General features: G+C 43.4%; 1 pseudogene; it reads left to right on the forward strand.

The window, feature by feature from the left end:
• Positions 1–14,800: 14,800 nt before the first annotated feature.
• LOC607704 lies at positions 14,801–15,219 on the forward strand (annotated as a pseudogene).

Consider the following 15,219-nt stretch of genomic DNA (forward strand, 5'->3'; position numbering starts at 1 on the left):
GGCTTTGTCTCTTAACTGTTTACTTTTTTCCAGATCACGAAAATGAAGCATCTCTGCATAGAGAAAAATCTGGAAAGACATATGCCAAAATGTTAACAGCTGTTAACTTTACATGATGTGAGTTAAGAGGACTTGTTTTTCCTTCGTGCCTTCCAAGTGTTCTGCATTGAGCACAAAATGCTTTTGTAATTAGAGCAGACCCCAAAGAATGTTATCACATTAAAGATAATACATAGCCATTGTACAATTAGGAAAATATAGGGAATCATTTTTTAAAAGTACCAAGTACCTATATTCCTACCACCGACAGATAAGTGCTCTTGACCTTTTGAAAATGTAAATGTTTTTAAAAAGTTCTTTGGAATAAGGACAAAGACTGCTTTGGCTGTCTTTTACCCCTCTATCACATTTTCCTTCTATCATTGGGTGTGAAGACTTTGTTCTCACCTTTACACCATTGCTGGGAGCCAACATGGAGCTCTGGGAAGAAATGGCAAAGAGAATGGTGGGCCTCTTAAGCATTAGAAATAAGAGCTTGGGGCGCCAGTTAAGCGTCTGGTCTGCCTTCTGTCAGGTCTTGATCCCAGCATCCTTGGAATTAAGCCCTGCCTTGGGCTCCCTCCACAGTAGGGAGTCTGCCTCTCCCCCTACCTCTTCCTCTTTCTCTCTTTCTCAAATAAATAAAATCTGGAAGGAAGGAAGGAAGAAAAGAAACGAAACCTGAAGTTTGCTTCCAAGTATTTCCACCTGAAAATTTTAGTTTAGAAGCTTTGAGAGCAAGTTCATGGGAACATCTAGCAGGAGTCATGAGAACCTGGCTCCTCTCTGTGGAGGGGTGTGGGAACACAGGGAGGGACATAGGTATTGCCCTGCTGGCTGAGGGCAATGGAATGGGGCGGGTGTTTCTGAAAGCAAATATCCTGAAAAACCTGTTGCTGGTATTTCAGATTCTGGTTCCCACGTGGATCGTAAGACCAGAGTTCACTTCCTGGGAAGTGGCTTTCAGAATGTTTCCTGCTATGATTAGCTTTAACTGCAGGTAATGATTATCTGCAAGGTAGTGTCTGGGAATTACTGATTGAGAAGAGATTTACTCTCAAATAATTGTCTACCATTAATGGGCTCCTATTATGTGTCAGGCACTGTGCCAAGCACGTCATATATATTATCTCACGTAATACAGAGAGTACTCCTATAAGATGGAAATATAATTATCATCCTCTGGTAGGACAGAAATGAAGGGTAGGTAACTTGTCCAAGGTTATGTAGCTAATGAATGGTCAATTCAGACTTGAAACCCACTAAGCCAGAGAGTAGAGCCTGTACTCTTTCTCCCCCCACCATTCCAGAGAGCATCCTGAAGCAGCTGTCATGGTCGTGTTATCTTTTGGGTGAAGGCAGTTAGTGTAGGCACCTTTTAAAATGTACAGGAGGCTCCTGGGTGGCTCTATTGGTTAAGTGTCTGACTCCTGATCTCAGCTCAGGTCTTGATCTCGGGGTCGTGGGTTCAAGCCCTGCATTCGGCTCTACATTAGGCACGGAGCCTGCTTCAAAAAAAAAAAAATAATAAGTACAGGAATTCTGTTATGAGTGTGTGTGTGTGTGTCTGTGACAAAGTAGTTAGGTGGGAGTTACCTACCAGTAATTAAATCTACGTAAATAATTTTCTCAGCTCAGTCTCTCCCCCAAGCATCCTGGCTCCTCCATGGTCAAGGATTTAAGGTAGGTGATAATAGTGGAGTTTTTGAAAACCTTTTTTTTGAAGTATAGGACACACCCAAAAACGGCAATTGGAAGTGCACAGTCCTTAAAAACTTTCACAAACAGATCCAAATAACCAGGAACCAGATCAAGAGACAGTATTACCAGCACTCTAGAAGCAACCCTTTAGGCCCTGCCCCAGCCTCTGCCTTGTCTCTCCTGCCCAAAGATAATCTCTATCCTTACTTATAGCATCATGGATGAAAGTAGCTCTTTTTAAAGTTCACATAGAATCATATAGGCTGGATAATGATATGTCTGCTTTCTTGCATCCTGCAATATATTTTTCAGAATCATCTAACCATAGCAATTTTGAGAAGTGGCAGTCAAAAAAGAGAGACAAGAGTAGAACAGTGTTTCTCTGTTTTATGTTTTTGCTTTTTATTATGTGCCTAGGTCAGTGCCTCTCCTACCTGCAAGATCCTCCAGACAAATCACCTGAGAATCTTGTTAAAACGTAGACTCTGATTACATAGGCCTGGGGTGGGGCCTGAGATTCTGCATTCTAACAGGTTCTTAGGTGCTGCTGCTGCACTGGTCCACACTTTGGGATGCAAGATCTGTGCTCCATCAGTAATTTGAAAGGGTGCAGCAAGTATTTGAAAAATCATTCAATGCCTCTAGTATATGATCATTCTAACAAAATAACTCTAATGGAAAAGATTGGAGCATTATTTCATGTCTACATCTTATAATATTTAATTACTTTTTCTTCATGTGTTTCTGATTGATGTTTTTCTACTCAAAAAATTAATTTATTGGGGTGCCTGTGTGGCTCAGTTGGTTAAGCATCCGACTCTTGATCTCAACCGAGGTCTTGATCTCAGGGTCTTGAGTTCAAGGTTTGCGCTGGGCTCCGTGCTGGGTATGGAGCCTACTTTAAAATATAAAATAATTTATCTTTCAAAAAGATGTCAAATACCCATGGTAAAAAATTTAAAAAGTTTAGAAAGGTAGATGGTGAGGAGTGAGGAGGAAGGTAGACTGAAAATAAGTTACCTTGTCGCTGGCCCCTCAGTTTCTCTTTTCTAGAAGCAACCACTGGTACTGATTATGAAATTTTCAATAACCTATACAGTTATTTTTCTTTTGCACACGTGGTAGGTTATTGTACAACTGTTCTGTGCCTTTGCTCTTTTTATTAACACTGTGTGGGGCACCTCGCTAGCCCAGTCGGTGTGGCGTGCAGCTGTTGACCTCAGGGTTGGGTGTTACAGCCCCACGTTAGGTGTAGAGGTTAAAAATTACAAATCTTAAAAAAATAAAAGAAAAAGCAGTAAGTAAATAGCTAATGGTTATATTCTGGATATTCTAGGTGCTTTTGGTATTTCATTTTTTTTTTAAGATTTCATTTATTTATTTATTCATGAGAGACACAGAGGGAGAGAGACGGGCAGAGACAGGCAGAGGGAGAAGCAGGCTCCATGCAGGGAGACCGATGTGGGACTCAATCCCGGGTCTCCAGGATCACATCCCAGACTGAAGGCAGCGCTAAACCACTGAGCCACCTGGGCTGCCTGCTTTTGTTTTTTTTTTTTTTTTTTTTTTTTTTAATTTTTTATTTATTTATGATAGGCACACAGTGAGAGAGAGAGGCAGAGACACAGGCAGAGGGAGAAGCAGGCTCCATGCACCGGGAGCCTGACGTGGGATTCGATCCCGGATCTCCAGGACCGCGCCCTGGGCCAAAGGCAGGCGCCAAACCGCTGCGCCACCCAGGGATCCCTGCTTTTGGTATTTTAACTCTAATCTCCACAACAACCTTGTGCAGTAGCATTATTGTTTCTATTTTATGGAAATAATTAATATCTAGGACATCCTTTAGAGCCTCTATATTGTGAAGATTTTTTTCCCTAGCTGTACATCTGTATTTCTACTCTTCTGTGTAATGGGTCATAATTTAACAAGTTCCTTATTGATGGACATTTAGGTTGTTTCTAATACTTTGCTAATACAAATAGTGCTGCAATGAATTTTTTAAGCATATTATTCCATACTTGTAGGAATGTATCCATAGAAAAATTCCTAAAAGTTGCTGAAAGAATCTATATTTTAAATTAATATTGCCAAGTTGCCTTCCAGGGGTGAGTTTTGCCTATTTGGTGAGAATGGTATTTCATTATAATTGCAGTTTCCATTTCTCTTATTACAAGTGAGGCATCTTTTCATGTTTAAGAGCCATTTTGATCTTTACTGTGAACCGTTTGTCACATCCTTTTCTACTAAGTTGTCGGTCCCTTGTTACTAATTTGTAAGTGCTCATTTTATATAAAGAAAAGTACTCCTGTGTGATATATGGTGTAGATGATGTTTTTTGTTGTGGTTGGTTGTTTGAATGTGTCTGTGTATGAATGTTTGTGTGGTTTCTGGGTTTTGTGTCATAGTTAAAAGGATTTCCGTACTCCAAGAATATTTTTAGAAACCTGCATTTTCTTCTAGTGCTTCTAAAGTTTATTTTTCAGCGTTTCATTTTGAGTCCTCTAAGAGAAGTGAGATACGGATCCAAATTTTTTTTTTCCAGGTGACTAACGATTGTCTCAACGCCGTATATTGAACGATCTATATTTTCTGAACACTTCTTTAATAATCCATCTCCATGTATTTATATTACTTCTTTTGTCATATACTATGTTCACATGTGTATTTGGGTTTATTTCTAGGCTCTGTATCCCGTTTCCGTGCACCAGTACCACTACTACTACACTATGGTAGATGTGTGCTGCAGTCTTCCTACATGTCCCTCTTGCATTTTTTTGAAATGTTCACTTAAGATTTAAGTAACACCATCAAAGAGCACAGCATGCCAGAAGTCTAATGAGGGAATACGGGTCTCCCAAGGCTTTACAGAGTGATTTGTCCATGATGTCACCCACCAAGGAGGGGCACAATCAGGAGGAGAACCCATGAATCTATCTAGTTCTATATCTTTCCAATAACCCCAGAGTTGGAGTGTAGCTTCCAGACCTCTCCCAACCCAAGGCCAGGCCATACCCCTCTGATTATAAACCCCTCTGATTATAAAGTCCCATCCCTCAGCACAGGGCGCGGCCGCGGGGGGGGGGGGGGGGGGGGGGGGATCTTCAGGGCTCTCATTCCCCTTTTGTAATTAATTAGTTGCAATTATCTACCCCCTCCCCCCATGTAAGTTGAGTGAGCACAGGATCTTGCCTGTTTTATTTATTGCAATGCCCATAGCACCTCAGCACCAAATCCTAACCTGTTTTCTTTTTTTTTTTAACCTCAGTTTTCTAAAAATGGAAAGAATGGGGAAAATATTTCACAAATCCTTTTGAGGATTAACTAAAACAAAGTGTGCCCCTAAGAGGGCCTGGCGTGTAGCCAAGCTTCAGTAAATGCAAGGCACAATTTCTGACTTTTCCCTGGGGTAAAACAAAAGGGAGAAGCTATTTGTGCCCTCCCTAAGACAGAGAAGTGTGGAGGAAAACCGTGGATCACTAAAGGGGAGAAAGGGATTTTACATGTCGACCCTTGAGAACCCAAAGGCCCCAACAGAGGGCCTAGCCTCAACTGCGCGGGACGGGTCGCGGAGATGCCAGGTGGGGGTCCTAATACCCAGGTTCGGACAAGGCGGGCTCAGGGCCCGGCCCAGCGCGGCCCGACGCGCCGCCTCCGCGGCCCCACGAAGGCCCGGACCACTCGCAGGGTCACGTGCGGTCTCGCTCCGCCCCGGCCTCGCGGCGGCGGGCGGGGAAAGGCTCGGCCGGGGCGGCGGAACACAGGCGCCTTTGTGCGCGGCGCGGAGGGGCGGCAGCTGCAGCTCCAGCTCCAGCTCCAGCTCCAGCTCCGCGGTGGGGCGCGCAGGCCGCGGGGAGGGGCGCGCTGGAGCTGTGCGAGGTCGGGCCCCTCCGGAGGCGCTTTCTCTCCGCAAGGCTTGGCGTGGCCGCGAGGAGCAGGAAAGGAACCGGGGAGCTCCAGTGTTTCCGCCCTGGGAGCTGAGGCTCTGGGGAACAAGGGGAGCACCCCGACTTTGTCCAGAAAGAGCCAAGGAGCAGCGCGGACAGCAGGAGGGCCGAGGAGGGGGTGGCGGGAGCCTTCTGGGCACTGCGAGGCCGGACAGGGCCGAGCCGGGTGGCTGGAGCTGGGGGGACGCCGCTTGGAAACGCTGCAGACGCTGACCCGGCAAAACGGAGCTGAAGAGTCGGCGCAAGTGGCTGAAGCCGAAAAGACACAATCCGGTTCAGCAAACAATTTTTTTTTTTTTTTTTTTTTTACTGTTTTGTAGCAGAAATCTTTCATTAAAATGAAATATGTATAATGTCCGTATATAAAATGGACGAAAATGTATGTGGTCCTCAAAACATTTAACTCTGGGCAGCCCGGGTGGCGCAGCGGTTTAGCGCCGCCTTAGGCCCAGGGCGTGATCCTGGAGACCCGGGATCGAGTCCCACGCGTAGAGCCTGCTTCTCCCTCTGCCTGTGTTTCTGCGCCTCTCGTTCTCTGTGTGTGTCTCTCATGAATAAATGAATAAAATCTTAAAAAAAAAAAAAATCTTGTTAGGAAATACTTTCTTCAGTGTACCTGGAGGGACCTTGGTCTGGCCACTGAGAAAAAAACAAATTAAGGGGGGAGGGCGGGGAGATGGCCAGAATCATTTACTTGTCGAAATTTCCATTGTAACATGGATAGAGCGTGCATTTCTACTAGCACTATTTCACATTACCCTGTGTTGCAAACTTCGAATGAGGAAGGTGTCAAACCTCATTGAAACTGAGCTGTGGGGACGCCTGGGTGGCTCTGCGGTTTGGCGCCTGCCTTCTGCCCAGCGTGTGATCCTGGAGACCGGAGATCGAGTCCCCACGTCAGCTCCCTGAATGGAGCCTGCTTCTCTCTCTCCCTGTGTCTCTGCCTCTCTCTCTGCGTGTCTCATGAATAAATAAAATCGAAGGAAGGAAGGAAGGAAGGAAGGAAGGAAGGAAGAAACGGAGCTTTGCAGTGCATCCATAGTGTCTTCTAAAAATACAACGAATTTTATTGGAACTGGGCAGCCTTCTTCCAACCCGGCTATTCTTTCTTTTAATCAGATCATGGCCCCTTTTTTGATACCTAGAAACTATATGACACTTAGAATCATTGTTCCTAATAGCCTCTGTTCAAGCAGATACTAAATACCAGGTACTAACCTTTACAAATTTTATTATTTTTAATCCTCAACCATAGTATGTTTTAGCTTAGTGAACAAAACTGTTTACTTTGTGGTTTGTTTTGTTTTGTTTTGTTTTGTTGGGAGGGGTGGGACAGAGGGAGAGAATTCCAAGCAGGCCTCATATCCAGTGCTAGAGCCCTGTGTGGGGCTTGATCTACAACCCTGAGATCATGACCTGATGAAATAAAGAGTCAGATGCTTAACCAACTGAACTGCCCTGGCACCCCAGATTTTATTTTTAAGTAATCTCTACACCCAACATGGGGCTTGAATTTACAGCTGTAAGATCAAGAGTCACGTTCTTTACCGTCTGAGCCAGCCAGATGCCCCAATCTTGAAATTTTTTTTTAAATTAGAAAATATTTTGAGGGGATCCCTGGGTGGCTCAGCGGTTTGGCACCTGCCTTTGTCCCAGGGCGCGATCCTGGAATCTCAGGATCGAGTCCCACGTCAGGCTCCCGGTGTGGAGCCTGCTTCTCCCTCCTCCTGTGTCTCTGCCTCTCTCTCTCTCTCTCTCTCATAAATAAATAAATCTTAAAAAAAAAAAAAAGAAAAAATATTTTGAGGGCAGCCTGGGGGCCTCAGCGGTTTAGCACCACCTTAGGTCCAGGGCGTGATCCTGGAGACCTGGGACTGAGTCCTGCTTTGGGCTCCCTGCATGGAGCCTGCTTCTCCCTCTGCTGTGTCTCTGCCTCTCTGTGTGTCTCTCATGAATAAATAAATAAAAATCTTTAAAAAAAAACAAAAACAAATCTCAGTCTTTCTCCATATTTGATTTTGATATTTTTGAAAAAATAAAACGTAGATGCAGTTGAAGCCCCCATGGACTCCTCCCTGATTTCAATCCTATTTCTCCTCTCTCCCCAGATATGTATTATTTGAAATCGGCATCAATCTTCCCCTGTGTGTTTTATACTTACTACACTCATATACCCATAAACAAAATATAAATACATCAATTTATTTTTAAGACTTATCCACTTTGATATATAGATTTAGTTCATTCCTTTAAATTGCTATTTCTCCATAGTATGATCACAACATAATTTTTTTTTAATTTATTCATAGAGACACACACACACACAGAGGCAGAGACACAGGCAGAGGGAGAAGCAGGCTCCATGCAGGAAGCCTGATGCGGGACTCGATCCCGATTCTCCAGGATCACACCCCAGGCTGCAGAAGGCGCTAAACCGCTGCGCCACCAGGGCTGCCCCATAATTTTCCTAATTTTCCTGTTGATGGACTTTTAGTTTCTACTTTTTTTTGTAATTTGAACAATGCTGCAATGAACATTGTTGTTTAGGTCTCCTTATATACATGAGAGAGTTTCAGTTTTGTTTTCAGGAATATACATCTCTAACTCTTCTAGATATTGCTAAGTTCTCACAGTGGCTGTAAAAGTAACATTTTCATCAGTAATAACTGAGAGTTCCTTTTGCTCCACATTCTCAATAGTACTAGTATTGTCAGATGTTTTAATTTTTAAAAATGTAATGGGTGTGAAGTGATATCCCATTTTCTTTCTTTCTTTCTTTCTTTCTTTCTTTTTTGTTTGTTTGCTGTTTTTTTTTTTTGTAAATTTAAAGATTTTATTAATTTGAGAGAGAGAAAGAGCGCAGAGTGAGAGAGAGAGCATGAGTTGAGTGGAGAAGCAGAAGGAGAGAGAGAAGCAGACTCCTGGCTGAGTAGAGAGCCCAACGGGGGCCTCCATTCAAGATCCTTGGTATCATAACCTGAGTCAAAGGTAGACACTCAATGAACTGAGCCACCCAGGCACCCCTGATATCCCATTTCTGTCTTAATTTATATTTCTTAACTTATTAGTGAAGCTGAGCATCTTTGTGTTTATGGAATACTGGGCTTTTCTTTTTTTGATTTGTCTATAGTCTGCTTATTTTTATTTTACTTACTGATTATTGAAATTATTTACCTATTCTTGGGGCACCTGGGTGGCTCAGTGGGCTGGGTGTCCAACTTTATTTTTGCTCAGGTCATTTTCTCAGGGTTGTGAGGTGGAGCCCTGGTTGGCTCCGCCCTAGGCATGGAGGCTGCTTGAGATTCTCTCTCCCTCTCTCTCTGCCCCTCTCCTCCCACCCGCTTGTGCATACCCTTTCTCTCTTTCAAAAAAGAAATTCTTTACATATTCTAGACGAATCACATCACATATCAGCTATATATGAGGCACACAATCTTCTGGTTGCAACTTGTGTTTTCACTTTGTCTTTTTTTTTTTTTTGTACATGTTAATGTAGTCAAATGTATTAATGTTTTACTTTATATAGCTTTTTGTGACTTGTTTAGGAAATTATTTCCTACCCCCAAGGTCATATAGTTGGTCTTCTATCTATATATTCTTTTTTTTTTTTTTTTTTTTTTAAGATTTATTTATTTGAGAGAGAGAGAGAGCAGGGGGAAGGGACAGAAGGAGATGGGGAGAGAGTCCCAAGCAGACTCCAAGCTAAGCACAGAGCCTGACTTGGGGCTCAATCTCATGACTCTGAGATCATGAGCTGAGCTGAAACCAAGAGTCGGTAGCCCAACTGATTGAGCCACACAGGTGCCCCTCTTGTATATTCTTTAAAATTTTTTGAAGATTTTCTTTTCAAATCAATGTTTTTACCTGGAATTATATTTGTGAATGGTATAAGGTAATTTCATTTTTTCTCCTATGCATATCTAATCCCAGCGTCATTTACTGACCAAACAAGAACAATTCAATTTGAAAAACCCACATAACTATAGCCTGGGTGTGGGTGGGTGTAGAGATTTGGAGAGAGCTCTGAAGGGGAGAAATACATCCCAGGGCCAGCCAGGGCCAGTCTGGGCTCAGGCACACTCCCTAGATGGTGCTGTTGGTCCTGGCCAATCCCAGGTATCAGAGGGGAATTTAGAAAATTCTGAGGGAGGCATTTCTGGTCACCTAAACCCCTGTGGGACCTGGTTCCAAACTGGGATTTTCTACCTGATTGGCCTTTGTGGCCTCAACCATTCCCACTAATGGAAAGTACATCAAAGCATGGGCTTCTGGAGGCAGGCAAATGCCCGTGGCAAGGAGCTGACTTGGCAGGTCAAAGGGCAGTATTGGCTAACATTATAGCTTTTTCCAGGCATTTCCCCTGGAGCTAAAAATTCCATAGGTCTGTCTTCCAAGTCTTTACAAGGAAGAATTTTTCCAAAATTTGATGTATCACCAAATATCCAGCTTTCAAAATCTGTTTGTCATGGCCTGGCTTACCAATAAATGTAAACCCGTACTTTAGGGGTCCCTGGGTGGTGCAGCGGTTTAGCGCCTGCTTTTGGCCCAGGGCGCGATCCTGGAGACCCGGGATCGAATCCCACGTCGGGCTCCCGGTGCATGGAGCCTGCTTCTCCCTCTGCCTATGTCTCTGCCTCTCTCTCTCTCTGACTATCATAAATAAATAAAAATTTAAAAAAATTAAAAAAAAACCCAAACCCGTATTTTAGATTTTTGTTGTAGCAACCCCACTTCCATGTACCAATATCTACATTTTAGATTATAGGTAAATTTATATAACAAAGAGATTATAAAATATAATGGCTCAGGGCACCTGGGTGGCTCAGTGGTTGAGGGTCTGCCTTTGGCTCAGGTCGTGATCCCGGGGTCCGGGGGATCAAGTCCTGCATTGGGCTCCCCACAAGTAGTCTGCTTCTCCCTCTGCCTGTGTCTCTGCCTTTCTCTCTGTGTGTCTTACGAATAAATAAATAAAATATAGGGGATCCCTGGGTGGCACAGCGGTTTAGCGCCTGCCTTTGGCCCAGGGCGCGATCCTGGAGACCCGGAATTGAGTCCCACATCGGGCTCCCAGTGCATGGAGCCTGCTTCTCCCTCTGCCTATGTCTCTGCCTCTCTCTCTCTCTCTCTCTCTCTCTGTGACTACCATAAATAAATAAAAATTTTTTAAAAATTAAAATATAAAAATAAATATAGGCTCAAACAAAATAGGAATTTCTTTTACTCTCATCCTACTGTCTGGAGGTGAATAGTCTTCTAAGGTTTGTGGGCAGCTCTGTTTCAGCTGCTGATTCAGAGACCCAGATTCCTTCCATCTTGTTGGCCCACATTTTCCTAAGGTGCTGACCTCTTAGGTGTGGTCAAAGCTGGGTTACTCATGCGACTAGATTCTAGCTGCCAGTCTTTATGTCTGTGTCTCTCTGGTCTTTCTTTGGTTGATTTCTCAGAAAGAACTCATGAGAACAGCAGTCTCTGAGTGTTTGCAGTATTCTTAACAGTTTCTCTGTAGCCTTTCTACTTGAAGCTCAGTTTGGTTGGATATGGAATCTGTGGTTCACATTTTCTGTCTTTGTCTTAAATATGTTACTCTATTACTTTCTGGATAAAGTGTTAACTAAAAAAAGTATAATATTTTTCCCCCTTGGTCTTTTTTTGCCTGGATGCCAATAACCATTTATTTTTCTTTCAAGTTCAGTAGTTTCAAGAGAACACTTATTTGCCATTCTGGATCCATTCACCCAGATACATGGCATGCTCTTTCAATATACAGTTCCAAGTTCTAGAGTAGAGATCCCTTTTTGGTTGTAGTCACATAGTGGCTTTAAAAATATTTAGAGGTGCAGCCCTGGTGGCCCAGCGGTTTAGTGCTGTCTTTGGCCTGGGGTGTGATCCTGGAGACTGGGGATCGAGTCCCATGCCGAGTTCCCTGCATGGAACCTGCTTCTCTCTTTGCCTCTCTCTCTCTCTGTGTGTCTGTCATGAATGAATAACTAAAATCTAAAAAAAAAAAAATATATATATATATATATATATATATACATACATACATACCTGAGTGGCCCAGTTGGTTGAGCATCTGATTCTTGATTTCAACTCAGGTCATGATCTCAAGGTCATGGGATCGACCCCCAAGTCAGCCTTATATTTGCCTTATATTTTCTGAAATTTGTCTCTTCTGCTTCCCTCCCTTACTTTTTTTTTTTTTCCCCTCCCTTACTTTTACTTGGACCTTCCTCCTACTTACCCTTACCCCTGGGATTTCATTCCCAGCAGTTTGTCCTCATTGAAGAGCTGAAGAGCTTTGGAAGGAGCTTTGTTTATAGGACTGAGAGTTTATAGGACCCAGTCTACTCCATCACTGAGAATTTTTTGCTTCTTTATGGTCCTTTTGCCCTCACTGGCCAGCTGGACTCTGCAGGATTCCCTCCTGGCTTCCACTAAGAGTTGCCAATTGGGGGTATGCCTGCTTTCAGAGTACTCAAAAGCCGAGTTCCTTCCCTTTGCTTCCCTCTGCACAGATTCTGATCCCACACAAGTCTTGTAGCTGACAGGGTTTATTCTTGCCAGCTTGAATTTGTGGATTCAGGCGAACGTCTTGCCACCCAGGTTTGTGGAACTCTTATCCATGAGCCTTTGGTATGCTGTCCCAGGTGCATTTTGCTGCCATGGTAGTTTTCCCTTACTCCACTAAGTTTGCCAAATATTGCATTTATTATCATCCAACCCTAAATTTTTTATTATTTACACAAATTTCCTTCATGAACAAAATAGATTACATCTCTGAACACTTTTAACAGCTATGTTTGTCAGTCTTTTCCATTGGGTGGAGAATTGCCCCCAGCCCTGGCTTTAATCACCGAGCCTGACTATATAGTTCGAGCCTGACTATATAGTTCGTGACCTAGACTAAAGTACTTTTTGTCATGTAATGTGCCTGGCTGCTTCCCCTGCATCTCTAAGAGGATCCTCACAGCCTGGAGGCTTCAGTCCTGCTCATGACTTTTTGTTTCTATTTAGTTCAGGGCCACAGAGATTATAATCTCGTGTTTGAACTCAGCACTGTCATTTTGGTATTTTCTTTTTGTGTTTTATCTATATCCCTGCTATGTATTTACAGCAGAGGAGTAGCAAAGGAGTGAACTCACAGAGCCACCATGACTCAAAATATCTCAAAAAGCAGTTTTGAATGAACAATACACAACAAACTGACAAGGCCCTGAGAGGGCACAAAACCAAATAAGAAAGGCTCCCACAGGGCAGCCTGGGTGGCTCAGCAGTTTAGTGCAGCCTCCAGCCCAAGGCATGATCCTGGAGACCTGAGATCGGGTCCATGTGGGCTCCCTGCATGGGGCCTGTTTCTCCCTCTGCCTGTGTCTCTGCCTCTCTCTCTGTGTCTCTCATGAATAAATAAATAAAATCTTAAAAAAAAAGAAAAAAAAAGAAAGAAAGAAAGAAAGAAAGAAAGAAAGAAAGAAAGAAAGAAAGAGAAAGACTCCCACACTTGGAGAGATAAGAATCCAGTGAAAGAAGGTGACCCATAACATACCACCATAAAACACACAGACAACTGCTCTCTTGAAAGTGATCTGTAGAGCTGTGAGCCCCCAGGAAGATGCAAGGATTTGTGAGAGAAGGGGACAGGAAGGCTCCTCAGAAGTAGTGGCTTTAGAATAGGTCATTTAGAGATGTGGTTGTGAGAGTGGACATGGCAGTTTGGGGACACCATCCTTGTACCTGGAGCGCAGGCTGCCTTGGTGGAGTGTGGAGGATGTACTACAGGAAGACGCTGGAAGTTAGAGCACAGGTTGTAGAGTTCACACAGATTTAGTTCCAGTCCCACCTCTGCCAATGACTAGTGTGAACCTGGACAGTTCATTTCACCTTTCTGAGCCTTAGTTTCATCTATAGAAAGGGAATAGAGTATCCCCTGCCTCAGAGAGTTTAATGAGTATAATTGTTGATAATGTATATAAAGACACAGTAAACTCTTAATAGGTAGTACCCATAACCCTTATAAGCATTATGGAGGGCCTTAAATGTCAAGCTATTAAGGTATAATTTACATACAATAACAAACTAAACACTTTGACTGCCACTTACTAGTCCTACTCAGAAGTACTACTCTCTGGAGCATTCCCTGGAATATTACCCTGGCTGTCAGAGTCTTTGTAATGGGCAAGACAATGGCTCCCAAAATGCCTACTTGTTAATCTCAAGGAACCAGTGAATATGTTAGGTAACATACCGAAGGGGAATTAAGATTGCAAATGGAATTACGTTTGCTAATCAACTACCTGGATATGGGCATATTATTCTGGATTATAAGAGAATCTGTGGGGGTAGAAGAGGGAGGCAGAAGAGGGAAAATCAGAAATGATGTGAAATGTACTCTCTGACTTTGCTATACATGGCTTGGAAGATGGAAGGGGCCATGAGCAAAGCAATGTGGGCAGCCTTTAGAAACTGGAAAATACCAGGAACCAGACTCTCTGCTGGAGCCTCCAAGAAAGTCGCACTGCCAAGACATTGACTTTGGCCCCAGTGAGACACAGTCTGGACTTCTGACCTCCAGAACTGTAGATAATGAAAGTGGTATTTTATTTTAGAGTTTATTCATTTATTTATTTTAAGGTAATTTCCATACCCACTGTGGGGCTCAAACTCACAACCCGGAGATCAAGGGTCACACACTCTACTGACTGATCCAGCCAGGTGCCCCAAAAGTGTGTTGTTTTAAACCACTAAATTTCTGGTGATTTGTTGTAGCAGAAATAGAGAACTAGTAGAGTCTTGAACAAATACTTGTTGGCTACCTGAACTAATGAATCAAGGACAAATCTACTACTTTTTTTTTAAGATTATTTATTTATTTATTAATAGAGACACAGAGGGAGAGAGAGAGAGAGAGAGAGAGAGAGAGGCAGAGACACAGGCAGAGGGAGAAGCAGGCTCCATGCAGGGAGCCCGACGTGGAACTCGATCCCGGGTCTCGCGATCACGCCCCGGGCTGCAGGTGGCGCTAAACTGCTGCGTCACCGGGGCTGCCTTTTTTCTTTTTCTTTTCTTTTTTTTTTTTTTTTTTTTAATAATCCTTCTAGGGGGTCTGCCGCGAAAACAAGATGACGAAGGGGACGTCGTCGTTCAGAAAGCGTCGCTATAAGACGCACACGTTGTGCCGCCGCTGTGGCTCTAAGGCCTACCACCTACAGAGGTCCACCTGCGGCAAGTGTGGCTACCCTGCCAAGTGGAAGAGAAAGTATAACTGGAGTGCCAAGTCTAAAAGACGGAATACCACTGGGACTGGTCGAATGAGGCACCTAAAAATTGTATACCGCAGATTCAGGCATGGATTCCGTGAAGGAATGACACCTAGGCCCAAGAGGGCAGCTGTTGCAGCATCCAGTTCATCTTAAGGATTTCAATGATTAGTCAAAATAAACGTTCTGGTTTTAAAAAGTAAAAACAACAACAACAACAACAAAAATCCTTCTAATTTTAGAGGAGAGAAAATTTAGTTTGGATCATACTATCTCCCTGT

This window comes from Canis lupus, chromosome 30 (assembly GCF_011100685.1).
Source record: "Canis lupus familiaris isolate Mischka breed German Shepherd chromosome 30, alternate assembly UU_Cfam_GSD_1.0, whole genome shotgun sequence".
Taxonomy (NCBI): domain Eukaryota; kingdom Metazoa; phylum Chordata; class Mammalia; order Carnivora; family Canidae; genus Canis; species Canis lupus.